This window comes from Micromys minutus, assembly GCF_963924665.1.
Source record: "Micromys minutus genome assembly, chromosome: 27".
NCBI classification, from domain to species: domain Eukaryota; kingdom Metazoa; phylum Chordata; class Mammalia; order Rodentia; family Muridae; genus Micromys; species Micromys minutus.
This window is the reverse complement of record NC_137962.1, coordinates 23,638,413-23,662,245: the sequence shown is the minus strand read 5'-3', so window position 1 is coordinate 23,662,245 and position 23,833 is coordinate 23,638,413. Positions and strand designations below refer to the sequence as shown.

Sequence of the window (23,833 nt, the reverse complement as noted above, 5' to 3'; positions counted from 1 at the left end):
ATGAAAACTCAGAACTGGCAGGATTTGGGTGGAGATCATCTAATCTGCACATAACAACTGTCAAACCAAGATGTAGACAAACAAGGGGCTTTCTCTAAGGCTGGGCACGGAGCCCGAGACTGGCTTCTAACATAAAAGATTCAGGTTCTGCTTTGTTCTCTGAACTTCCATAAATTACACAAAGCTACAAAACTGCTGGCCAGGAGTGTTATGCCTCTGAGAGCATCCCTGGAACTGTACTGTGACCTGGAGCCTGTTGCTACTGTACTTCCTCCATAGACTTCCCAGTTCCAGACTGTAGTACCAGGAACGTTGTCAGGCTGAACAGTGAGCGGTGTGGGCAGGCTCATGTTTTTCATTGTGGCATCAATAGACATCTGGGCTGAGTAACTTTCCTTGCTATTGTGATTAGAGCATCAAGGACCCCGGGTGTGCAAATATCTTAATGGCAGGATGTAGTCTTTTGGGTATATGTAAAGGGTGCTTTGGCTGGGTTATATGGCCAGTCTATTTTTAGTTTCTTGAGAAACCTCCACGCTGATTTCCATAGTGGCAAAACCAGTTTACACTCCCACTAACAGTGAACTGGGATTCCTCTTTCTCCTCACAAGCCTCTGTTGTGATTTGTTTTCCTGTTGGTATCCATTTGGAAGAACAGGAGATAGAATCTCAAAACAGCTTGAATTTGCATTTGCATGGTGACTATGAATACTAAACACTTTATAATGTGTGTTGATGGTTTAAATTCCTTCTTTTGAGAAGTATCTTCTCAGCTCACTGGCCCTTTTGATTGTGCAGCGGGTATTCTTGGTTTTCTCTACTTTCTCCTATCTCAAGCTGGCAAAGGTTTTCTTATGTTTGGTGAGCTGGCCATTCACTTTACCATGGTATTCAGGTTTTTTTTAATGTTCTTAATTGTCAACTTGACTCATCCAAAAGGAGAAGCCTCCATTGAGGAATTGCCTAGATAAGAGAGACCTATGGGCATGTCTTCAGGGGCTTATCTTAAAAACTAATTGCTGCAGAGGGGCCCGGCCCACTGTGGGTGGCACCATCCCTAGGCAGGTGGTCCCAGGCTTTGTATGAAAGCCAGCTAAGCATGAACCTGTAAGTGAGTCAGCGGGCAGTATTTCTCCCATGAGTTCCTTAGTGATAGGTTGTGTGACCTGATGTGTGAGCCAAAAAACCCCTTCCCTCCCCAAGTTTGGGTTTGTGGGGCTTTTTAGGTATAGAGTCAAGTCATTTTTAGATAACTTGACTTCTGTGGTGGTTTGAATATGCTTAGCCCATGGAGTGACACTATTCGGAGGTGTGGCCTTGTTGAAGTAGGTGTGGCCTTGTTGGAAGACCTGTGTCACTGTGTGGGTGGGCTTTGAGACCATCCTTCTAGCTGCCTGAGAACTAGTCTGCTCCTTGATTTTTTTGGATAGCGATGTAGAACTCTCAGCTCCTCCAGTGCCTCCCGAATCCTGCCATGCATCCCGCCATGATGGTTCACACCTCTGCTGCCTTTGAGAAGAGTTGCCTTGGTCATGGTGTCTGTTCATAGCAATAGAACTCTGACTGAGAAAACTTCTTCCTTATTTTTACTCTTTCTGTAACTTTCTTTTGTATTATTTCTATAGGCTGGACTTGAGAGAGAGCACTATGTTGAATAAGAGTGAGAGAGACAGGCTTGCCTTGTTCAGATTTTAGAGGAAATGATCTTGACACCCCCTCCTTCCCACTTAGTACCCTGTTGACTATGGGTTTACTGTGTATAGCCCTGATTCTGCTGGAGTATGTCCCATTTTTTCCCAGACGTTTACCATGTGAACATGTTAAACTTTATGAACTGTCATTTCTGCACCTGTCACAATATGCTATCGAGGGGGGGGGCTCTCTGGCCATGACTGTTTGAAGTTCTAAAGATTTTCTTGATTTGGCTATTTTCTCTCTATATAGGTTTGGAAAATTTATAGTCATCATTTCTTGGAATACATTATGTAAGTCGTGTGACTTTTTTTGTCATGGATTCTTCTACCTCATGGACTCTTAGGTATGGTTGTTCGAATGAATCCTGGAGTTCATAGCAGTTTTGGTCAAGTTCATTTTAAATATATCTCAGTATGTCATTGCTTTGACTTTGTCCCCTGTCTTTTGTTTGGGCTTGTCTCCAGTAATGCTTTCTGATGTTCCTTATTGGACTGATTGATTCTTTCATTCTTGCTTCTTTTCCGGCACCTCAGCTTTCCTGCTGAATCCCCCCCTGCACCCCTTTCCCCACTTTTGATGTTTCCCCTCTAAATTTCTGACATGTTCATACATTTTGGTAGCTTTCTTTTCTAAGTCACAGATTGATTTAATAACTTTATTTCACAGGTCATGAATTACATTCCTTACTTGATTTTTTTTTTTTTTTTTTGGTCCTCTGATCATTGGCCCGTTTTAGAAGTGGAACCGGCAGTGAGTATCAATATTTAAGTAATAAAGTGAAAGAGGAAAGGAGAAGGCAGCAGTGGGAGGAAGGGAAGCAGCTATGCCAGAGTGTGGACAAATTTAGAGTGTTTTCTCAATGACATACAAGGTACAGTAACTGAACACTTCAGGTACCAAAGCTTACCGACCAAAAAGCTTTAAAGACACAATATTTTTAAAAACTTGGTATATATACACATATATAATAATATAATTACAAATATATAATAATATATAACATATTACATATTATTTAATATATACATATTGAATATATACAATGATATTATGGAGACCCATTTGGGGCCTCTTGCTTCTACACTTGGCGGGAATTTGACAGGCCAGGACAAAGAAGTAAGCTCAAGGAGAGAATGTGACTCGGGGCCTGGGCTCAGGAAACAGGCCGGGATTAAGAACATTGATATTTGAAGCTCAGGGTAGGCTCAGCAAAGGCAGTCCTTTTTCTCAATTACCCTGCTTAGCCCCAAGAAAAGATGTTTACAGAATTTCTGTTTATTTCCTTGCTTGTTCCTTGACTCAGAATTGATCTGATTATTCTGCGTGGAATTAAAGTGGTTTAAAAACAGATTGGAAAATAAAAAACCCTGCTTCAGCCTCAGAACCGGCTGGGTCATGTTATAGTTTTTTCTAATTGTCTCTTGTCTTTTCAAGTCCTCACTCCTACCCTGAGGAGCCTGTTGACTGACCCGGCTGGCCTTGGTCATGATATTATATTAAATAATATTATATAACGATATTATATAATAATACCAAAAATATATAATAATAATTAAAAATTCGATATTAAAATAACACAAACCCCAGTGAGCAGCGAAATGAATTAGAACGTATATGTTCCCAGTCACTGCTTCTTTCTAACTGGGGGCCCGTTCCTGTTTACTTTGCTTAAACCCATTATGAGCTATACCCGCTTTCATCCCAAACGGCGCTCCTCCCGTTATGATGGGCTGGATGGCACAGAGACATGGGACTCTCCTGGGGCTGTCTTCACAGTGCTGCTTGGAGTCTGCCGGTTTCATCGGGGTGCTGGAAACAAGTTCTAAGATCTGTGCCCTTCTTCCCAGCTCCCAGAAGCTCCCAAGAGCAATAGCTAAGGACGGGGAAACCCTGCTATGTTGTGGCGTTCTCAGCTTCAGGGGTTCCGGATTTCTCTGCGAGTCCTTGCTGAGCAAGGCTCCTTTGTCACAGATGCGGGCAAGCCAGCTTTAGCTGTGATGGAGTTGTACCCACAGTCATGCATCCACCCTCTAGGAACCCTGTTTCCCCAGGCAACAGTGGGGAGGTGGGTTGATGAACCTTGGCCGGCTCCTGTTGCCAGATTCCTATACCTTGTGTTTCTGGGCATGCTATGGCCCACTTTCCAGTCTGGCCCCGAGTTGGCCTCCCGCTTTGGTTTATGGTAATGCAAGTATCTCGGGTTGAACTGTGCCAGGCGCTTGGTTGGAGTTCATTATAATAGAAGTGCCTGTCGGCCCTTTTTGCTGAACACATCACCTGGTCTTGTTCCACCTTTTTAGACTTCTTACTCTGTCTCATCTGTCTGGGGACTTTCTTCTGGTTCTCGCAGCCTCTGCTTCCGATTGGCCCTCGTGACTCTCATTTGCTCCGGTTTAAATATCACTTGTCTTCGACAAAACTCATGCTGATGCCTGGTGTCGCAGACGATGGCACCTAGCCGGAAGGTTTAGAGCGAAGGGGCAGAGCCCTCACAAAGGGATTCATGTTTTCCTCACCTGCTTCTTGCTTTCAGAGAGTGGGCTGGATTGAGCGCTGCGAGGGTTGCTGTTCCTATTTTTCTATTTGGCAGGTGCCTACTCTCTTTGCCCCTCTCCACTCCACTGTGGTTTGAAACACGTCACCCTCGAAGACGCTGGTCTCAACCCAAACATTCATTTTGATGTATCCAATTAAGTGAGAGGAAAAGTCATCTCCTATGGGTCTGCAGCCGCAGAGCAAGTCTCAGAACATTGTCTATGAAGTAGACCCCGAGTGTAAGACAGTTTCCAAACTAGATATACGGTTTCATATCAGTGACCAAAATGTTGATACATTATTTTGCATGACCGGACACTGATGATTTTACTAAAGCTGTCCAGGCAAGGTGCAGAGCACTGGAAAGCCCCGGGGCAATGCCGTGGATAGTCCAGCTACTTCAGCCGAAGGTAATCGTGCTAGGGTCCCATTTCACAGTTCTGATCCTCAGTCGATGGAAAAGACCCGAGCTGGTATCCCTATTGTTTCTTCCGGAAGGAGTAAATGCAAAACATAAAGTGTGCTGGGCCCTGTCTCCCAAACAAATGATGCCTAAATTCATTCCGGGGCGTCGTAACCCCACCCCCAACCCCGGAGTTATCAGGTCAAACGAGAAAGAAGCTGTGCAGTTCGCTGGCAGAAAAAGAAAGCTGTGAGCTTGGCGCTGGGTCACTGTTTGGCAGGTGACAGTGGTACTGGCGTCCTTACAGGCAAAAGGTCAGTGACATTTTTAGCTTCCTTGTCTCTACTGTCTCCTGTGCAGGTAAAGAACGCACTGGGAGAAAGTCACCTGAGTTCACACCCTGGGAAGAAGATGCAGGGTTGGCTCTTTCCCGGGTGAGTGGTGGACTAATAAAGAAACCCAATCAAGTGACAATCCCCAATCAAAACCAGAAGTTCAGTTCCGAAAGATGTCATACGTCTGTGACTTCAACCAAGCATTTCACAAATCAGTTTTACTTAATGTGCTTCCTAAATGCCTCCTTCCATGTGGGCTCTCGAAAATAATGTTGCTATTGAGGATGACTTCCCTGATTCTTCACTGTTCCGTGTTGGATAAGGCAGAGAAAATGAGTTGCCCCTGGGGACAGAGCAGACCCCCCCATCAGAGTTTACAGAGGAGCCAGATGTTGTTACCCAGCATGCCTGTCTTCCTTTGTCATATATATATATATATATATGTATGTATGTATATTCAATATATATATATTCAAATGATAGTCTACTTAGTGGTTACCCCCTCCACCAACCCCCCCACCTCATCCCATGATATTCCACTTCCAGGTTACCCCTTCACTGACCCCCCATTTTCCCATCTGTCCTCCCCTTTGTCTGTATAAGAGTTTTCACTCACCCACCCGCACTTTCCTGCCTTACCACTCCAGCATCCCCCTACACTAACTAGGGCATCAAGCCTCAGGTCTCCCCTTCTGTTGCTGTCTGGCAAGGCCATCCTCTGCTACATACGTATCTGGAGCCATGGGTCCCTCCAGGTGCACTCCTTGGTTGGTGGTGTAGACTCTGGTAGAAATGGGTGGTCAGGCCAGCCTATGTTGTTCTTCCAGTGGGGTTGCAATATCTCTCTGCTCCTCCAGTTCTTCCACCTGCTCCCCACCAGGTTCCCTGAGCTCAGTCTGATGGTTGGCTTCAAGCATCCACATCTGCATTGGCCGGTTTCTGGCTGAACTTCCTAGGAACCGCCACACTAGGTTCCTCCAGCAAGCACCTCTTGACCACGGCAACAGCGTTGGGTGTGGTGCCTGCAGACATGATGGGTCGTCCTTGGTGGTGCCTTCCCTAGTTGGCTTTTTCTTCCGTTTCTGTTCCATTTTTTGTCCCCGTTCTTCCTTTGGACAGGAACATTCCTGGGTTAAAAACTTTGAGATGGGTGGGTAGCCCCATCCCTCCACCAGGGACCGTGACTATCTGCTGGAGGTGGTCTCTACAGAATCTACCTCCCCCTTCTCTGCACATTTCGGCTAAAGTCATCCCCATTGGGTCCTGGGAGCCTCATTTGTTTTCCTGGTGTCTGGGACCCTCTGGTGGCTGTCCCCAGTTCCTTAACCCCCCGCCCTGCTACATATTTTTGTTTGATTTCCTGACCCTCTGTACCTTTGTCACATCTCCCCCAGATCCCAGGCTGCCACCCCTATTTCCTCCTCCCCCCACCTCTCCCTCCACCTCCCACCACCGTCCTCTTCCCCCTCAATGCAGGATTGAGGCATCCACACCCTGGCCTTCCTTCCTTCTGTGTTCCGTATGTTCTGTGGTTGCATTATGGGCACTGTGTGCTTTGGGGCTAATATCCACTTATTTTCATACCATGTAGACACGCAGAAAATGTAAAATAGATACAAATAAGATATAAAGGAACATTCTTGGTCAATATGGTAATATTGTTATATTTTCATGGAGTCCTTGAAATGATATGTTTAGTTTCTCTGCAAGAATTCACAAAGTGAGCCATGTAGCTCAGTGGGTAAAGGTCCTTGCCTTGAAGCCTGGTGATCCAAGCACGTGTGCACGCACGTACACACACACACACACACACACACACACACACACACAAAATAAAAGAAAAAAATGTCTTTTAAGAAAACATTCACAAGGGCTCAGTGATTAAAAGCACTGGCTGCTCTTCCAGAGGTCTTGAGTTCAATTCCCAGCAACCACATGGTGGCTCACAACTATCTGTAATGAGATCTGATGCCTTCCTCTGGTGTGTCTGACTGAAGACAGCTACAGTGCACTCATATAAATATAATAAACAAATCTTGAAAAAAAAGAATTCATAGAATGAATAAATGCAGTGAAGAACACAATGAAACTGATTTTGAAAATATGCCAGGTTTTCTGCTTACTTAGTGATTTATTAGTATTCTCATGGATTTATCTCTAGCTTTAAAATAACCGAGAAGACAAGTCTGAACATTTAGAAGTCTGACTTAGAGTTGCCTAGCCCATGTTAAAATGCATATAAGGTTTTTTTTCTTATTCCTATTTTGATAGTCACAACACATTTGCTCCAATGTCAGCCTTCTAGCTCTATTACCCACCCTAGACTTATAATCTTTATTTTTCAATTGCAACAGAACACATGTCTGTTCTTTTCTTTATATATGGAGATACTCGATCGTCTTCCCCACCCCCACCCCCTCTCTCTCATGGTAAAAGACTAGAGGGCAGGAAAGCATGACCTCTCACTGTTCATGGCCCTTAACTCTCACCTGGGAATTATGCACTGGCCATTAATTTGGGGGCACCTTTTCAGATCTCTTTCTGTGCTAGTATTTCCATTTTTTAATATTTCATTTATTTGTTTATTTATTTTATGTATGTGAATACATGGTCACTCTTTTCAGACACACCAGAAGAGAAAAGAGCATCGGGTCCCATTACAGATGGTTGTGAGCCACCATGTGGTTGCTGGGAATTGAACTCAGGACCTCTGGAAGAACAGCCAGTGCTCTTCACCGCTGAGCCATCTCTCCAGCCTGTAATTCTATTTTTAAAATGCAACTGAACTCTGGAAAGAAAGAAAAAAAGAAAGAAAGAAAAAAACCAGCCACACAAAGTCATTCCACTTTAGTGAGGAACAGTCTGTAGACCAAAGAGTAGAGGGCAAGACCAGGTAAGTTCAAACCATCTGAATGTCTAGTGTCCTTGGGAAAGGAAGCACCTGAGCTCCCTGCTCTCCTTTTTTCTGCAGCTGCACGGAGAGACATCACACAGCACCCACGAGGCGGGAGAAGCAGCTTCCCCAGGAACCAGCTGTAAGAAAAAGCAGGAGTCCACACCCAGCCATGGCTCCCTGAGAGCTTACCTGCCTATGAGACTTCATTCAGTCATTTCTCGTCTGGCCAGCTCAGAACATAGATACTCCTCCGGCTCCAATCCTGTTTATGTCCTGGGTTCAAAACATAGTTTGAACAAAAGCGTTTACTCATGCATCTCAAATCTGTGGGATTTCAGAATTTGGGCAAGTCCGACCCACAACCCCCCATTGCAGAAGAGAAAGAGCAGAGAGAACTCAGTCCCATCTCCCCGGGTTACATGATGCTTCCAGGGAACTAGACTTTGGTAAGGAGTCTGTTATTGTGCTGTAACCACAAGAAGGCAGAGTCTTTAGATAAATTTAGGAGAGTTCATTTGACAAATGAAAATATGGGATAACTCGTGAGCCAGAATTTTAATAAACAGTGTTACTCCGGCCATGGAAAGGTGGAAATGAGTCATAGAAAACAGCTTAATTGTCTGCTGCTTAAACAGCCAGCCAACTGATTATAGCTTAACTAGTTAATTGGCTAATATTAGGTAATTGGCTACAGGGCACCCTTTAATAAACTGAAGCACAGTTAGTGTGAATTAACGGTTTGGTCTGTCTGCTCAGCCCTGGACCCTCTCCAGGCTGATGGCTTCTCACAGTTTTATTGAAGATTACCATGGGGGAACTAATCAGGGTGACCTAGGACTTGGGGCTACTTTAAAAAGAGAGGAAGAAGAAGGTGCTTTTGTCAGTCCTAACCCTGAAGTAAAACTGAATGAGGCGAGACCCCGCCTTTCCGAGAGTGGACAAGAAGTCCGTGTGGAGGGAGTTAGCTGGGTCTGTCGATGGGGTCAGAGCAAGAGAGTAACCGAGGGTGTGTCAGGAGACAGCGATGGAGAGAGACCCAGGGATAAACTTGTCTGCATCGGACCAGGTACACGCACCCCCATTTTATTCTCAATCTCGGGAAAGCCAAACTATGTGAGGGTCATTTTGGTGTCTCTTGGGGGATGGCTTTGAAGAGGGCAAGAAGGAAAGCAGAAAGGTAAATTTGGGCAACTGCTGTAGTGTTCTAGAAGGAGATGAATTTGGCTCAGGCCAGGGCAACGGGACAAGAGGGATATTTAATAGGTATCAGACTGTCAGACCTTTTGAGGGTATGTTCAATACCTCCAAGGATCCTCCAAAATCCACAGATGCTTAAGACCTATTATAAAGTTCATATATTCATCCAAGATCCAAGTGCCTGGGAGCACCCCATACATGCTTGAGATCTTGCTTGCATTGTTCACACGGTCCCTGATATAACGTAAACAGCACGCCAGTAGTTACCATGTATTGTTTAGAGTGGGATGGTAAGAACAGTTCATGCCTGTTCTATACGTATAAAAACGTTCTGTTCACTCTACTGCTACAGGATGCAGAGAGCTGACATTTTGGATTAGTGCTGATGAGACCTGCAGGGAAATTGGATGCTTTCCTCCTTTCTTTTTTTAAGATTTATTTATTATATATAAATACACTGTGGCTGTCTTCAAACACACCAGAAGAGGGCATCAGATCCCATTACAGATGGTTGCGAGCCACCATGTGGTTGCTGGGATTTGAACTCAGGACCTCTGGAAGAGCAGCAGTCAGTGCTCTAACCACTGAGACATCTCTCCAGCCTGGATACATTCTTAAGAGAAAGAAAGTTACGAGCAATAAGGAAGAGTCCGATATCAGATGCTGGGTAAAGGATAAATATTTAGAGTGTGGGAGACCATGTTAATGGAGCATATTCGAGGAAATGTTCATTTTAATAAGATAACAATTAGTATATTATTTGGCAGAGACACGATTCACGTGTGATGGAATTTTCAAATACTCCCAGACATTAATTTACATTAGGCATTCTTCTCCTGATACAGTCTAGTTAACACAGACTCTAGCTCTCTGTGATTAGATTTTGCTTTGCTCGACGGCTTATCTCGTTTTGTCTCGGGTTCATTTATTGCTCCTACATTAGACTAACGACTCATAGTAATGTTTTCTAAATCACACGGAACAGCTATTTTCAACGTTTCAGATATATTTATATTCCAATATCTGCACTTGTCACTAAGTTCCGCCTCTCTCCGGAGACAGTAGAGCTGACATCAGACAAGGCCAGTTCAGTGTGCAACTGGAGAAAAGACCCAATTGCCTTTGCTGCTTTATTTGAAGGATTTCCGGAAAGGAGACAGAAGTTGAGCTCAGCAAAAGCTGAGGATGACTCCCTTGCTGGGAATTTTGTGCTGGCTTTTGTGGCTTCCAAGCCTGGGTATGGCCACCGTGGCTCACGGAAGTGACCGACTGGGATTGGGCCCTGAGCTTGTTTCACGATTTGACTTGGTCACTTCATGATGAATAAATAATGTTTACTCCAATACCGGAGTCAGAAGATTTGCCTGTCAGCTCTGAAGACCGAAGTCTTTTCAGCGCTGAGCTCTCCAGCGCCTGATAGCACCGGAAGTAACCGGAAGACAGGTCAATGTGTGTGCTCCGTATCGATTTCTTCATGGATCCGAGGATGTATAACCAGCCCTACTGTTTGATCTTCAGCTCCTGCTGAATTCTTAATTAAGTTTATAATATACATTAACTACAGTGGGAGAAGAGACTTCCTGGCTGAGGGTTAACATGCTCTTGATTTCGTTGCCAAATGAGGACGGATTGTGCCGTCTCCCTTGGCAGACCTCTGTGGGGTACCTCAGAGATGGTCAGCGCATTGCTGCGCATGCTCTTGTGCCTGGTTGTTTATCAGGATGTTTGGGAGTGACAAAATGCTAAACGTGGAGGAACCTTCGAAAGCCTCAGGAGAAGGATCGGGAGGCTGAGCTCACTCTGACTTCCCAGCCTCGGTTAGTCACCGAGGGAAACGTCAGTGTTGTCTCGTGGAGATTTCCACTCACTGGTGAAGTGTTTATTAAATGCTTGCCAAATGTTCCAAATGACAAGCAATGTTATCATTGTTTCTGTTCAAGTGAAATTTCAGTTCAATTCTTTTTCTTCTTTAGGAATTCAATTTCGTTTCCTGGTCTGCTTTCTGTGAAGACGATGAAATCGCAGTCAAGCGAGACTACCATATCCGTTCTTCGAGGTGCCGTATGATATTTATAGGGATAGGGATGGTGCTTTTAAAATTCTATTTACTTGCTTTGGGAGAAGTTCTTATTTTATAGGTTTCAACCTACTGTTGGGTTTTAGCCTCCTTTGCCTGTGGCAACACAGCCTCCAGGGTCCGATTCTGTTGGGCCTCTCATTATCTCTGCCATTCCTCTGTCGGGAAAGATGGTGACTTCTAACTGGCATCCAAAAGTCAGAGATGAAGACTAAAAGCCTCCCTTCCCAGACCCAGCCAGTCAATTGACAAAGAAGAGCCAAGTGCCCTGGTTCTTGACTTGTCCCTGGAGACAAGGCAGAGGCCGTGACTGAAGAACCGATAACTGGTCACATGAGGCCATCTGGTTGTGTAAGGAAAAAAAAAGAGATTCTGGGGTTCAAAGGGGATTGCTGTGTCTTGGGCTAAATTAAAAATAAAAGTTATTTGAGCCTTGGGATTCTGTGTTTCACATCGTGAAAAGCAGGCAGGCCTTTCTGCTTTTGAGAATATGGACATTACGTTAGTATGGTGTTCTTAGGAGGAATAGAAGGAGAAGCTACACAAAAATCTACCTTCCCCGTCAAATTAGGCTACTGTCATAGCTTTGCGCCTACTTAAAGTCAGTCATCTGTGTGTCTAGAGAGGACATCTTTAAGGATCAGTTGTCAGAGTCAACAATGACCTTGGGAATCACTGGACTTAGAGGTTGTCTTAGTCAGGGTTTCTATTCCTGCACAAACATCATGACCAGGAAGCAAGTTGGGGAGAAAAGGGTTCATTCAGCTTACACTTCCAGATTGCTGTTCATCACCAAAGGAAGTCAGAACTGGAACTCAAGCAGGTCAGGAAGCAGGAGCTGATGCAGAGGCCATGAAGGGATGTCACTTACTGGCTTGCTTTCCTGACTTGCTCAGCCGGCTTTCTTATAACCCAGGTCTACCAGCCCAGGGATGGCTCCACTCACAATGGGCTGGGCCCTCCCCCCTTGATCACTAGTTGAGAAAATGCCCTTCAGCTGGATCTCATGGAGGCATTTCCCCAACTGAGGCTCCTTTCTCTGTGATAACTCTGGCCTTGTGTCAAGTTGACACAAAACCAGCCAGGACAGAGTTCTTTCAACCTGGGTGTATGTCAGAGCCTCCCACACTGTGTAAAAATATCTTCAGATGCACAGATTCTGTTCTTGGGTCACCCAGGTTTTTCTTGTACAGTGCTCTTACTTTGCTGAGGGAGAGAGTGACATTCAAAGGGTTAACATACTGCTTCCCCTCCTCCGTCCCCCCACCCCAACTACTTTATCAGTTGCTTTCCAGATTAATCTTTATTGGCTGTATGCCCAGGCAAAGGGGAAAAAAAATCATCATATTTGGGAGGCGTCCAAGGCTAGTTTTATTTTAGTTTTTATGACAGAAAAGGAAGGAAATATACAATCAAATTAAGACAAAAATTCTATGAATATATTTGTGGACATAGCTGAATAGAGCAGTTCATATTCTGTGATAGTTGAAGTTACAGTTTCAGCTGCATGGTGTGGTGCACACCTTTAATTTCAGCACTTGGAAAGCAGAGGCAGATGAATCTCTGTGAGTTCAAGGCCAGCCTGGTCAACAGAGCTAGTGCCAGGACAGCCAGGGCTACACAGAGGAACCCTGTCTCAAAAGCCAACCAATCAACCAAACAGACAGAAAAGCTTAACTATCTCTTTAGCTGGGTGTGGTGGCTCACGCCTTTAATCCCAGCACTAGGGAGGCAGAGATAAACAGATCTCTGAGCCTGGTCTACAAACTGAGCTCCAGGACAGCCAGGGCCACAAAGAGAAACCCTGTCCAACCCTCTTTCTTTCACGGGGTCTTATGTATCCCACATAGGTCTTGAAATCATCACATTGTTGAGGACAAACTTAAACCCCTTTCTATGTCCCCTTGCCACGACCTCCCAAGTGTTCAGATGACACAAGTTCCATGCCCAGACTATGAAGTGCCAGGGATCAAATACAGAGCCTTGTGCAAGCTAAGCAATCACTCTACCACTGAGCTAAATCTCAAATCACCAGATCCCCACTGACCCCAATCCCCAAAACAACAGCAATGCACTTCTTTCTTTCTTTCTTCCTTTCTTTCTTTCTTTCTTTCTTTCTTTCTTTCTTTCTTTCTTTTTTTCAAGACAGGGTTTCTCTGGGTAACTCTGGGTAGCCCTGGCTGTTCTGAAACTCACTTTGTAATCCAGGTTGGCCTTGAACTCAGAGATCAGCCTTCCCCTGCCTCCCAAGTGCTGGGATTAAAGGCATGAGCCGTTTAGGCCTGGCCAACTATGCAAGTCCTACATTCTCATTTTTGTCTATTAAGTTTTGAAAGATGCTCATTTTATGAGTTTTCTACATCATGACTGATAGAGCCTTAAGCACAGACATATGACTTACAGCACAACCCGAGCATAGGTAAATCGGGCTTAAATTTTTATATGACGAGGCAGAGATAAATGGTGTCTGATGTGGCACAAAAGAAAAAAAAATTACAATTAAAACAAAAGCTCCTGATATTGATATTGACAGTTTCACCGTCCACCTAGGACCCAGTGTCCTTCCTACACTGTATCCCTGTCGTTCTGACAGTGACTGGCACCTGCTGTTTGTGCTCTGAAGTGTCCTCTCCTCTCACCAAACAGAACTTCCTTTCTGATAATGAGTCAGCACGCTGAGTGTAGCCCAGGGAACTGCTTTTCTGGTGGCGGAGATAGGGAACCTTGCTGCCAGGGTAAATAAATATCCATGTCCCAGTGTGGCTGCTCAAAGCACCAGAGGAGAAAAATCTAAGAGATGAAATTCCTTCCCCACCTCAGGAGCTTTGTTTGACAGCAGGGCCGGTGTTCTGGACAGCAGCTGTAGCAACTGTGGTCCCGTGTCACTGTTAGCTTTGCTTGAGAATCACATTAATCCTTTGTTCTACAAAACAAGCCAGATTTCTCTGGAGACAAAGAGTCTCCAAAGGGTCTAAGACCAGCCTTGGGCCTGAGATTTTGACTGGTCTAAAATTTGTCTCAGGGGCTGTTGTAGCTTTCTCTTGACTGGGAGCAGAGAAGATGATTCTCACGTTTGGTGCAGGACAATTTAGGGACATTTTTCTTCATTTTAATTCTTTTTACGCTATTATTGCAAGTCACCGAAACAAGCAAATCTTTTTCATTTGCATGGGAACTAAGCCAGAAGCATGATTGTGGCTTGCTAGGAGATCCGAGGTTCCGTATGTCTGCTGCAGGAATCGCTTTGTTCTGCTCTCCAGGGAGTAGGGGCAGTATGACCCTTGGCTCTATGACACTTGATTCTCTGACCCTGGATTCTGTGACCTTTGATTCTGTGACCCTTGACTCTGTGTCCCTCGATTCTGTGGTTTTGTTTCATTCATAATAGAGTATTAAGCATTATTAGTTAGCTAGAATTTATACTTAGAGAAAAGTCTACAGAGCTTACATAGTCTTCTTGATGTTCCATATACTGTTGAGGGAGCTTTGTGATAGGAGATGGGTTTTTCTTATATGATCTGCTATATAATGGCAATACTTTGAGTCTGTAATAAGCTGTTAAAAATTTAATGTCTACACAGACTAGAGCGTTTTCTTCCTTCTCTTGTTTCTAGGCATCTGATTTCTTTCCAAACGATTAGTCCTAGTTTCATACACATATATTTCTAAGTGTATACTGTATGCTCACAAGTGTATGCATATTTACATATCTGGACATTTACAAACACGTTATGCAGATGGCTTCATCCTATCCATGCTCCTTGCCCTGAGTCATGCCAGATGTTGGCGGTCTACCCATCTAAAGGCATACCACTGTCTTAGCCCGGGCATTTAGTTTGTTTCCAATATTTGGTTGTTGCAGATTAGATACATTTCACCTGTGAGAATGTATTTACCAAGTACATTCTGGGAGTCAGTTTCAGACCCAACTAAGTTCAGTGATTATTGTTATATAGTCTTGGATGGAGATGGGTCAGCTCTTGCAGAAGATGGTAATTCACAGACTCTCCAGGCCAGTCCCACCTACTGGTAACTCCGCCTCCATTTCTGGTCTCCACATGTTACATGTACACATGGGCAGGCAGAGATGCACACATATACACATGATTAAAAATGAAATCAAACCTTCAAAAAAAGTTTGGCCTTTGCCAATCAGATTGCTGAATGATGATCTCATTGTAGCTTAAAGATGGATTTTTAAAGAATTACGAATAGTGCAATGCCTCTTTGGAGTTAATAAAGGTTTTTCTTTTCTCACTTTTTTCTTCTGATATTTTCATCGTCTTACGTTTCAATTTTCAACATTTGTTTGATTCTGTGTGTATGCGTGTGTGCCTGAGTGTTTGAATGCACACTGTGTGCATGCAGAATCCTATGGAGGTCAGAAGAGGTGTTCAGTCTGTGGAAATGGAATTACAGACAGTTGTTAGCTGCCATGTGGGTGCTGGGAACTGAACTGGGCTCACGATTCTCTTTTAGATGCCAATCGAATTGGATATGTTGGGTTCGGGGAGGGCGTGGGTAGTGTGGACTTCACTGTCAGTCTGCAGTAATGGCACCTGGGGTCTCTGCAGAAAATAACTCTGCAGCAGGAGAATGTCGACGTGCAGACGGGCAGTGGGCTGTGAAGGTGGTGGAGTGGAGTACATGAATTGGTCAAGCATTTCCAGCGAACTGTAAGAGCTGGTTTTATCAGTGGATGTGATAAATGATGTCCCTATTTCCTATTCACATTGAGTCACCATGCAATGAAGGGGAGCTGACATTTACTAATCCAATGTGGAATGATTGAACAACTTAAAAACTGTGTACGTGTGTGTGTGTGTGTGTGTGTGTGTGTGTGTGTCCTGTGCTTGGGAGCCCATGGAGGACAGAAGAGGGTGTCAAATCTCCTGGAATTGGAATTACAGGCAATTGTGAACTGTCAGAAAAGGCTGGTGGGAACTGAACTTGAGTCCTCTGCAAGAGCATCAAGTGCTCTCAGCTGATGAGTCATCTCTCTGGCTCCCTGGACCAACTTTTGATAACATTTCTTTATTGAACATGGGATAACTGTGTCCTATTAATGACATCTTACATACCTGCAAATTCTAGATTGGGGACTGTTCCATTCCTTCTCTGTTGCTGTCATAAAATTCTATGCCCAAGGTGACTTATAGAACACTGTTTATTTGGCCTTATAGACCAGAAGGATGAGTTCATCATGATGGGCAAGGATGGCGGCAAGCATCAGGCATGGTGGCGGCAGGAAGAAGCTGGGAGATCACATCTGCAGCACAAACACGAACCAGAGAGAGTGAAAGAACCCCAGGAATTTTCGCCAAATGCAAAAAAATGCTCAAAGGAGTGTAAAAAAATCTTTGATTTGGACATTATGCACACGAAGCTTGGGATAAATTCCAGAGAACGTCTGTTTAGTATCTATTTCTTTGGCTCTTTGCTGAGTGTTTGGTTATCTGTAAATGTTCACAGACAGGATGACATCAGGCTCGAGGTATAAAATGTTCACTGTGTTAAACAGCTAAAGCCGATTGAGAGATTTTCGATTATTTTCAGGAAGTTTGCTGACTGGTGTTACTGGATGGATGCCAGCCTTCCTGGAGTTCTCTAGGGTGTGCATTGACCCAGCTATCCCAGATAGCCCCTCCTTTGTTCTCACCCTACTGGAGTTCACTTCTTCTGGCATTATGTATTTCTTCTCCTTCAGTTGTAATGGGATTGTTTTGGTTTGTAGTTTAAGACTATGGCTACATCTGTATCCTAAATGTATAGTCTAGCTTTGCTGATGTGTGTTTGTCTGAGACATGGTCTTACTCTGTGGTTTGGGCTGACCTCAAACTCATAATAATCCTTTGCCTCTACTCCTGAGGGCTAGGATTAACGCTGTGAGTCACCATTATATTTCCCTTATCCTGAATGAACCAGAGAGTGTGCTCCAAGGCTGATCTCTCCATCCCTCATCATATTTTATCACCTTCCATATCTGTAGGAACTCTGACCATCTCACATCTCTTCTGTTTGTGTTAACCGCTCCTTTTTTGACAACACATAGATGTCCTCAGAACATCTTATATCAAAGGAAAATGTGCAGAAATTCTGCCTTTGCTTCACCTCTGTCTTCGCAGAGAGAGCCAAGACTATTTGAGTTGCTCTATTGTCAAGACTAGTTGAGTTGCTTTAGAACCAAAATTAGTTGAGTTGCACCCAATATTGGTTGAGTTGTTTTGCAGCCAAGACTGGTTGAGTTGCTCCACAGCCAAGACTGGTTGAGTTGCTCCACAGCCAAGACTGGTTGAGTTTCTCTACACTAGTCTCTCATTTACTTTCACTTCAGCTGCTGCTTTCTCAACTCATTCTCACTGAGTCAAGTCTCCAGTTTGCTGAGCTTTCAGTCTTCCCTTCCTTGAGGTTGGGACCATTTCCCAGTGTTCACCATTCTTCCTTCTTGTGTGCTTCCCTCCTTCCTGGGATGTTATTCTGTTTCCTCTTCTAGTGGTCCATTGTTTTTCTCCCCTGCCTGTGCTCCAAGATTCTCCCCATTTCTCACAATGTATGAGCTCACCACATCCACACACTCTAGAATAACCAGTTGTGGTTTTTATAATGTTGATAATCTGCAAGGCCCAGGTTTTACTTTTGACCTAGTCTTAGAAGTCTTGTTATCTCAATAACATACATACATAACACTTGACATACATACCATAGACATTTTTATCTTTAAAATGGATATAATTCTGACCTCATAGAATTATAATTAGAAGTAAGTTAAATTACATATGTTTTAGAAGATATTTCATTTACCAAGTCAACAAACAACACTAACACTAAGCCCACATTACTATGGGATATAGATATAGATATAGATAGATATAGATACACACACACATACACACACACACACACACACACACACACACACACACACATATATGCTTTTGACTATCATAAGAAATATATTTAATAATCTTATCTAGGAAACTTTTACATGATTTTCTTTGAAAAATTCTTGTACTCCTTTTGTTTGATGTGATATACATCCTCACTTTCTCCTGTATTTCAATAAAACTTAAATCAGTTAAAAGCTGCTAGGCTTTTGAATGAACTAGTGTCCTATTGACAGTTTGGAAAACAGCCTTGTGACTCTGGTGATAAAGAGTGTCATGGTTTGAACATTAAATATTTCACATGGGCTCAGTCATTTGAACTTGGTCTTCAGTAAGTTGTACTGTTTGGGGAGGTAGTGGAACTTTGCTGGAGGAAGATACCACTGGTAATCAGTTCAGAGAGTTCACAGCCTCCCCCCACTCCACTCTCCCTACTTCATGTCATGTTTGAGAATGTGATCATCCTGTGCCTGCTGCCTGTTGTCATGTCCCCTCCACAGAATGGATGCTTTTTAAAAAATAGTTGCTTAACTTTTAAAAATTAAAATATAATTTTATATTTTTCTTTCTTTCCTTTCTAGTTCCCCCAATCCTTCCCATACACCACCCTTGTTCTTTCTCAAGTTCATAGCCTCTATTTTTTTTAATTATTGTCACACACATACTATTATTATTATATTATTATTAAATATAACCTGCTCAGTCTCTACAATATTCCTTGTATGTATATGGTTCCAAGAATGTCTACTTGATATTAGATATGTAATTGGCATTTATTTCACTGGAAGAGTAATCCCAAATAAACTCTTTCTTTCATAAGTTGCTTTTCACTGCGGTCTTTTATCATAGTAACAGAAAAGTAACCAATACATCTCATAAAGAGAGAGCCCCTCTGTGGAGGTCATGTCTCAGTTGGTGTCAGAATTTGGACATCTGTGCTGGGGAGAATCCTATTAGAACAGTGAAAGCAAAGTCATAGAACCAGACATGAACAAGTTCTGTTTGGCTGGATTACAGGACAATTAATATTGATAGAAAGTGGCTATGATGATGAACATGAAGAAAAGTCAGGGCTCAATTCTTCACCTTAATGCTTAGGTGCTCCACCAGACAGTGGCAAAGGCAACCCTAACTCATGACATATTGAGTTTTCAAAAGTCATTCCCCTCTGCCCCCTCTGTGTGTGTGTGTGTGTGTCTGTCTGTCTCAGTGCCATTGCCATTAAGCCTGCCATTGTCTTCTGCCCTCCTTTCACATTCTTCTTCCCTCCTGTTGATTGCTAAGTGTTGTTGCTGTTCTTTTTAAGTCTCTCTAGAATACTTCTATCCTTAAATCATGCACTCAAAGTGGCATCTTTCCTAATCTAGTTTTCATAGTGTAATCATACTGATCAATGTAAAATAGGAATTCAGTTATGTCATCCTTTTAAATTAAAAGCACACAGTGTTCCCTGGGAATTTTGATTTTCAAAACTTGAGAATTTTTTGATTTGTATTGGTTTGGCACCTGCAAAAATTTTTTCTTCTATATAGTATTCCTTTTGTTCCCATCCAATTCCACTTACAATTGGCATCCTTAGTATACAGTATATCTCCTCCCATGGCCCTTTTCACCTGCTTACATATGCTTGTTCCTTCCAGGAGTCTTGTGGGTGCTCTCAACTTTCCCCATTATAGCATAGAACCCACTATCATACACTGTAAGGTGAGGTGGAAACTTAAGGGCTCTTTGAAAAGTCAGTTGTGTAGGATGGTGTTTTGCTGGGGCAAACACATGAAGAAATTTTTTCCTGAAGCAGACACAGGTGAAAGAACATGTGATGAAGGATTCTTGGCTAATGGCTAATGGTCCACCTTACATTGCATAGTTGAGCTCCATTTGTCGGGACTCCATAGAGAGAAATACACCTAAATAAATAAATAAAAATAAAAACCAAACTTCTGGTAGTGTGCTGTATCTTCTTGATGCTTCCACAGACTCAGGATGATTGATGTCAGCTGATACAGCCACACATGGAGTTTTGCTGAGACAGACTGATGTGCTAAAGCAAGACATGTAATAAGGTAAGACCTATGGAGAACACATAATGTTTGAAGGGAGTATAAGACCATTTTGGATATCAGATATTTACATTATGACTCATAACAATAGCAAAATTACAGTTATAAAGTACAAGGAGGGGGTTCGATTTCACTCAGTCACTTTTCTCATGACAGTACATACCTTAAAACCAAAAAAAAAAAAAAAAAAAAAAAAAAAAAAAAAAAAAAAAAAAAAAGAAAAAAAAAAAGAAAAAAAGAGTAAAAAAATAAAAACAAAGTAGCAAGGAAATAATTTTCTGGTTGTGGGGTACCACAACATGAGAAGCTGTATTATAGGGTGTACTGGCTGGTTTTGTGTCAACTTGACACAAGTTGGAGTTATCACATAGAAAGGAGCCTCAGTTGGGGAAATGCCTCCATGAGATCCAGCTGGAAGGCATTTTCTCAACTAGTGATCAAAAGGGGAGGGCCAGCCCATTGTGGGTGGTGCCATCCCTGGGCTGGTAGACCTGGGTTCTATAAGAAATCAAGCTGAGCAAACCAGGGGAAGCAAGCCAGTAAGCAACATCCCTCCATGGCCTCTGCATCAGCTCCTGCTTCCTGACCTGCTTGAGTTCCAGTCCTGACTTCTTTTGGTGATGAACAGCAATGTGGAAGTGTAAGCTGAATAAACCATTTCCTCCCCAACTTGCTTCTTGGTCATGATGTTTGGGTAGAAATAGAAACCCTGACTAAGACAAATTGGTACCAGTATAGTAGCGCATTCCTGTGGCAACCTGACCATGTTTTGGGGAGGACTGTTGAAGGACTTTGGAACTTTGAGCTAGAAGAGCCATTGACACATTACAAGCTCTGTGGGATGTTCTACAGGCACTTGGAAGATAATGTTAAGAACAGTGCAGAAGATGGAGGCCTGGCTTGTAAAATTTCAGAGGGAAGGTTAAAGACCCTTATCAGGGCTGTTGTTGTTTTGACTGTGAAGATTCTGTGTTTTTAGGTATCTGGGGCTGAAGCATCAGCTGTGATTAACAAGAAACCAGAACTACTAAAGCAAAACCTTTGCATTACTGGGACTATTGATGCTGGTCAGCTGGAGCTAAGAAGTTAGTGGTGATTAAGAAGAGACCAGCATCACTAAGGTGAAATCTGGGAAGTGTTTTCTGAGAGTTCAAAGAGGATGTATTCCAGAGATAGCCAAGGTTGTAACTCATGCTGTGGCTGGACTTGGTAATGTGTAAGAATTACCCAGGTGGTACTGGTTTTGAAGGAGTGAAGGGGTCATGAAGAGCAGCTGAGGCTCGGCACTGTGAGAAGCCATGAATAGCCATTGGCGAAGGTGCAGCCTCAGTTGCAATTAGTGCTCCAGGACTGACAGTAGTATTTTGGAGATGTCAAGTTGAGAGCCATTGATCTAAAGGCAGGCGTTATTAAAAATGGGAGTTTCTGTCTTTCTAAGCCAGCACTTCATAAGGACAAAGCCGTGTTCGGCTCAAGCACCAAGATCGTGCAGCCCAATGGGGAGAAGCTGAATGAGTTGGAGTCTGGCATCTCTCAGGTGCTGCTGTAGCTGGAGATGAACTCAGATCTCAAGGTGCGGCTGCGGGAACTCAACATCATCACCGTGGCCAAGGAAATCGATGTGGTGGTCGGAAGGCTATCATAATTTCTGTACCAGTTCCTCAACCGAAATCTTTCCAGAAAGTCCAAGTCCGGCTGGTTCATGAATTAGAGAGTAAGTTTCGTGAGAAGCATGTAGTCTTCATTGCTCGAAGGAGGATTCTGCCTAAGCCACCCGGAAAAGCTGTACAAAAAAATGAGCAAAAGTACCCCAGTAGCCGCACCCTGACAGCAGTACATGACGCTATCCTTGAGGACTTGGTCTTCCCAAGTGAATTGTGGGTAAGAGGATCCGTGTGAACCTGGAGGACAGCCAGCTTATAAAAGTTTATTTAGACGAAGCACAGAAGAATGACGTGGAGCTCAAGACTGAAACCTTTTCTGGTGTGTACAAGACGCTCACAGGCAAAGATGTTACTTTTCAATTCCCAGAGATTCAGTTGTAAAGAAAATGACTGAATAAAGTGTAATTATAGTTTAAAAAAAAAAAAAAAAAAAAAAAGGAAATTTCTGAGAATCACTGGTAACTTGCTGAGGTTACACAGCTCTCAGGTGACAAAGACAGACAGCCTTGGGTACCTAAGAAAAATTCACATTCTTTATTCCCATGCCAGATGTAGGCTTGCTCAAGAACTTGGTTCTAACAGCATTCATAGAAGGTGTATACAACCATATTTATTCTGAGCTGAATGTGTCGTTATTCATGCACTTAAAAAAAAAAAAAAAAGCTTCTGTATTCTAGGCTTGAAATACCAGACCAGGCTGTTATCTGAGTCAGCCTCAGAAGACTTTTGTTTTTAAATTTAGAACAACTCTCCTAGAAGGCACTGGTGCTCCAAGGGTGAGTTCCTGTGTGTCAGAGAGGCTGTGCCTGTGGAAGGAAGGAAGCTTGGAGACTGGGAGCTCATGGGTGGGTCATTTTCTGCCCCAGTGGATTCTGCATTCTCTTTGTGACTGCAGTCTATCTGGGTAGTGACCTTATTTTAATCTTATTTCAGGAACTACCGCCCTGAATTGTAATCCTGCGATTTACGCTGCCATTGTACTTGGTGGGAATCCTGGTGGACTGTTGTCATAGCCCAGTGGTTTGACGTGACTTCAGGGGTTCTGATGATGTCACTTTGGCCTCTGCCTGTCATCTTTATGAAGGGTTGAATAGTTTAACAGAGTGCCTTTCATTTGAAAAATTCCAGACACTTGCCAGAATTCATTTCCTTTATCCTTTACCACTTCTATCTTCACCAAGAGGGTGGCAACTGTTGGCTCTTTCTTAATGAGAAGGACAATGGAGGTCAGGAGGTTAACTGGCTTGCCTCTGTGTCACATCCGGGTGACAGTCAGCCAGTACAATGGGGTTATGCTTTGGGTCAAATTGTTTTGTCTTACTGGGGAAGAAATGTGCACTTGATATTTAAGGATTTATAACGCTTTCACGAATATCCATTTATTCCTTCAACAACTATTACGTAGACCTACTATGCATCAAACAGTAAAGGAGTAGGGGATAAGACAAATGTATTGCCAAGGACATGGCTGCAGAGGTGGAACAGATGACGTCTTGGAGGTGTATGTGCTACATAGATTCACAGCAGTGATGTTCTGTAGGTAAGATGTTAATAATAGGATAGAAGATGCTTGGGAGAGATGAAGAAAGTCAGCAAGGGTTACCATGGCATAGTGTCATATGAAGTAGTTGCAGAAGGATAAAAAGCTAGTTCTTAGTAAACCTGGGAGGAACATTTCACACAGAACAAACAGCAGTGGTAAAAGCCCCTCGCACGAAACTGGCACAGACAGGAAGGAGAATGACGTCACATGGACCATGGGAAAGATGGATGTTGTAGCACACATTATGGTCTCAATCAAGGATGTCCTCAAAGACCCACCCTGTGATTTAGGCTTGGTCTCCAGATGATTGTGTCATTGAGAAATGGACAGTACCCTGAAGGTGCTGACTTCATCAATAGATTAATCCATTGATGAACTTAGCGATGGATGGGCTATTAGGACATAGGCTAGTCCTCTCCCAAAGATCACAGGGTAGGAGGATGGACCTGCATGCCTGTGATGGGGATAGACTGTCCTCTGTCCTTCTAAGCTATCATGAGGTGAGTGCAGTACTCTACCGTGGTGTTTCTTCCTTACCATGTGC

The 23,833-nt window shown here is 43.4% G+C and overlaps 1 pseudogene across 1 annotated transcript; it reads left to right on the top strand.

Annotated features, from left to right (window-relative positions):
- Window positions 1-4,607: 4,607 nt before the first annotated feature.
- Window positions 4,608-22,127, top strand: LOC308438353 (small ribosomal subunit protein eS7-like; annotated as a pseudogene). The gene is made up of 6 exons: window positions 4,608-4,703; window positions 4,994-5,067; window positions 7,940-8,003; window positions 11,035-11,117; window positions 19,663-19,726; window positions 21,521-22,127. The product of its transcript is annotated as a small ribosomal subunit protein eS7-like (transcript).
- The last annotated feature ends 1,706 nt before the right edge of the window (window positions 22,128-23,833 follow it).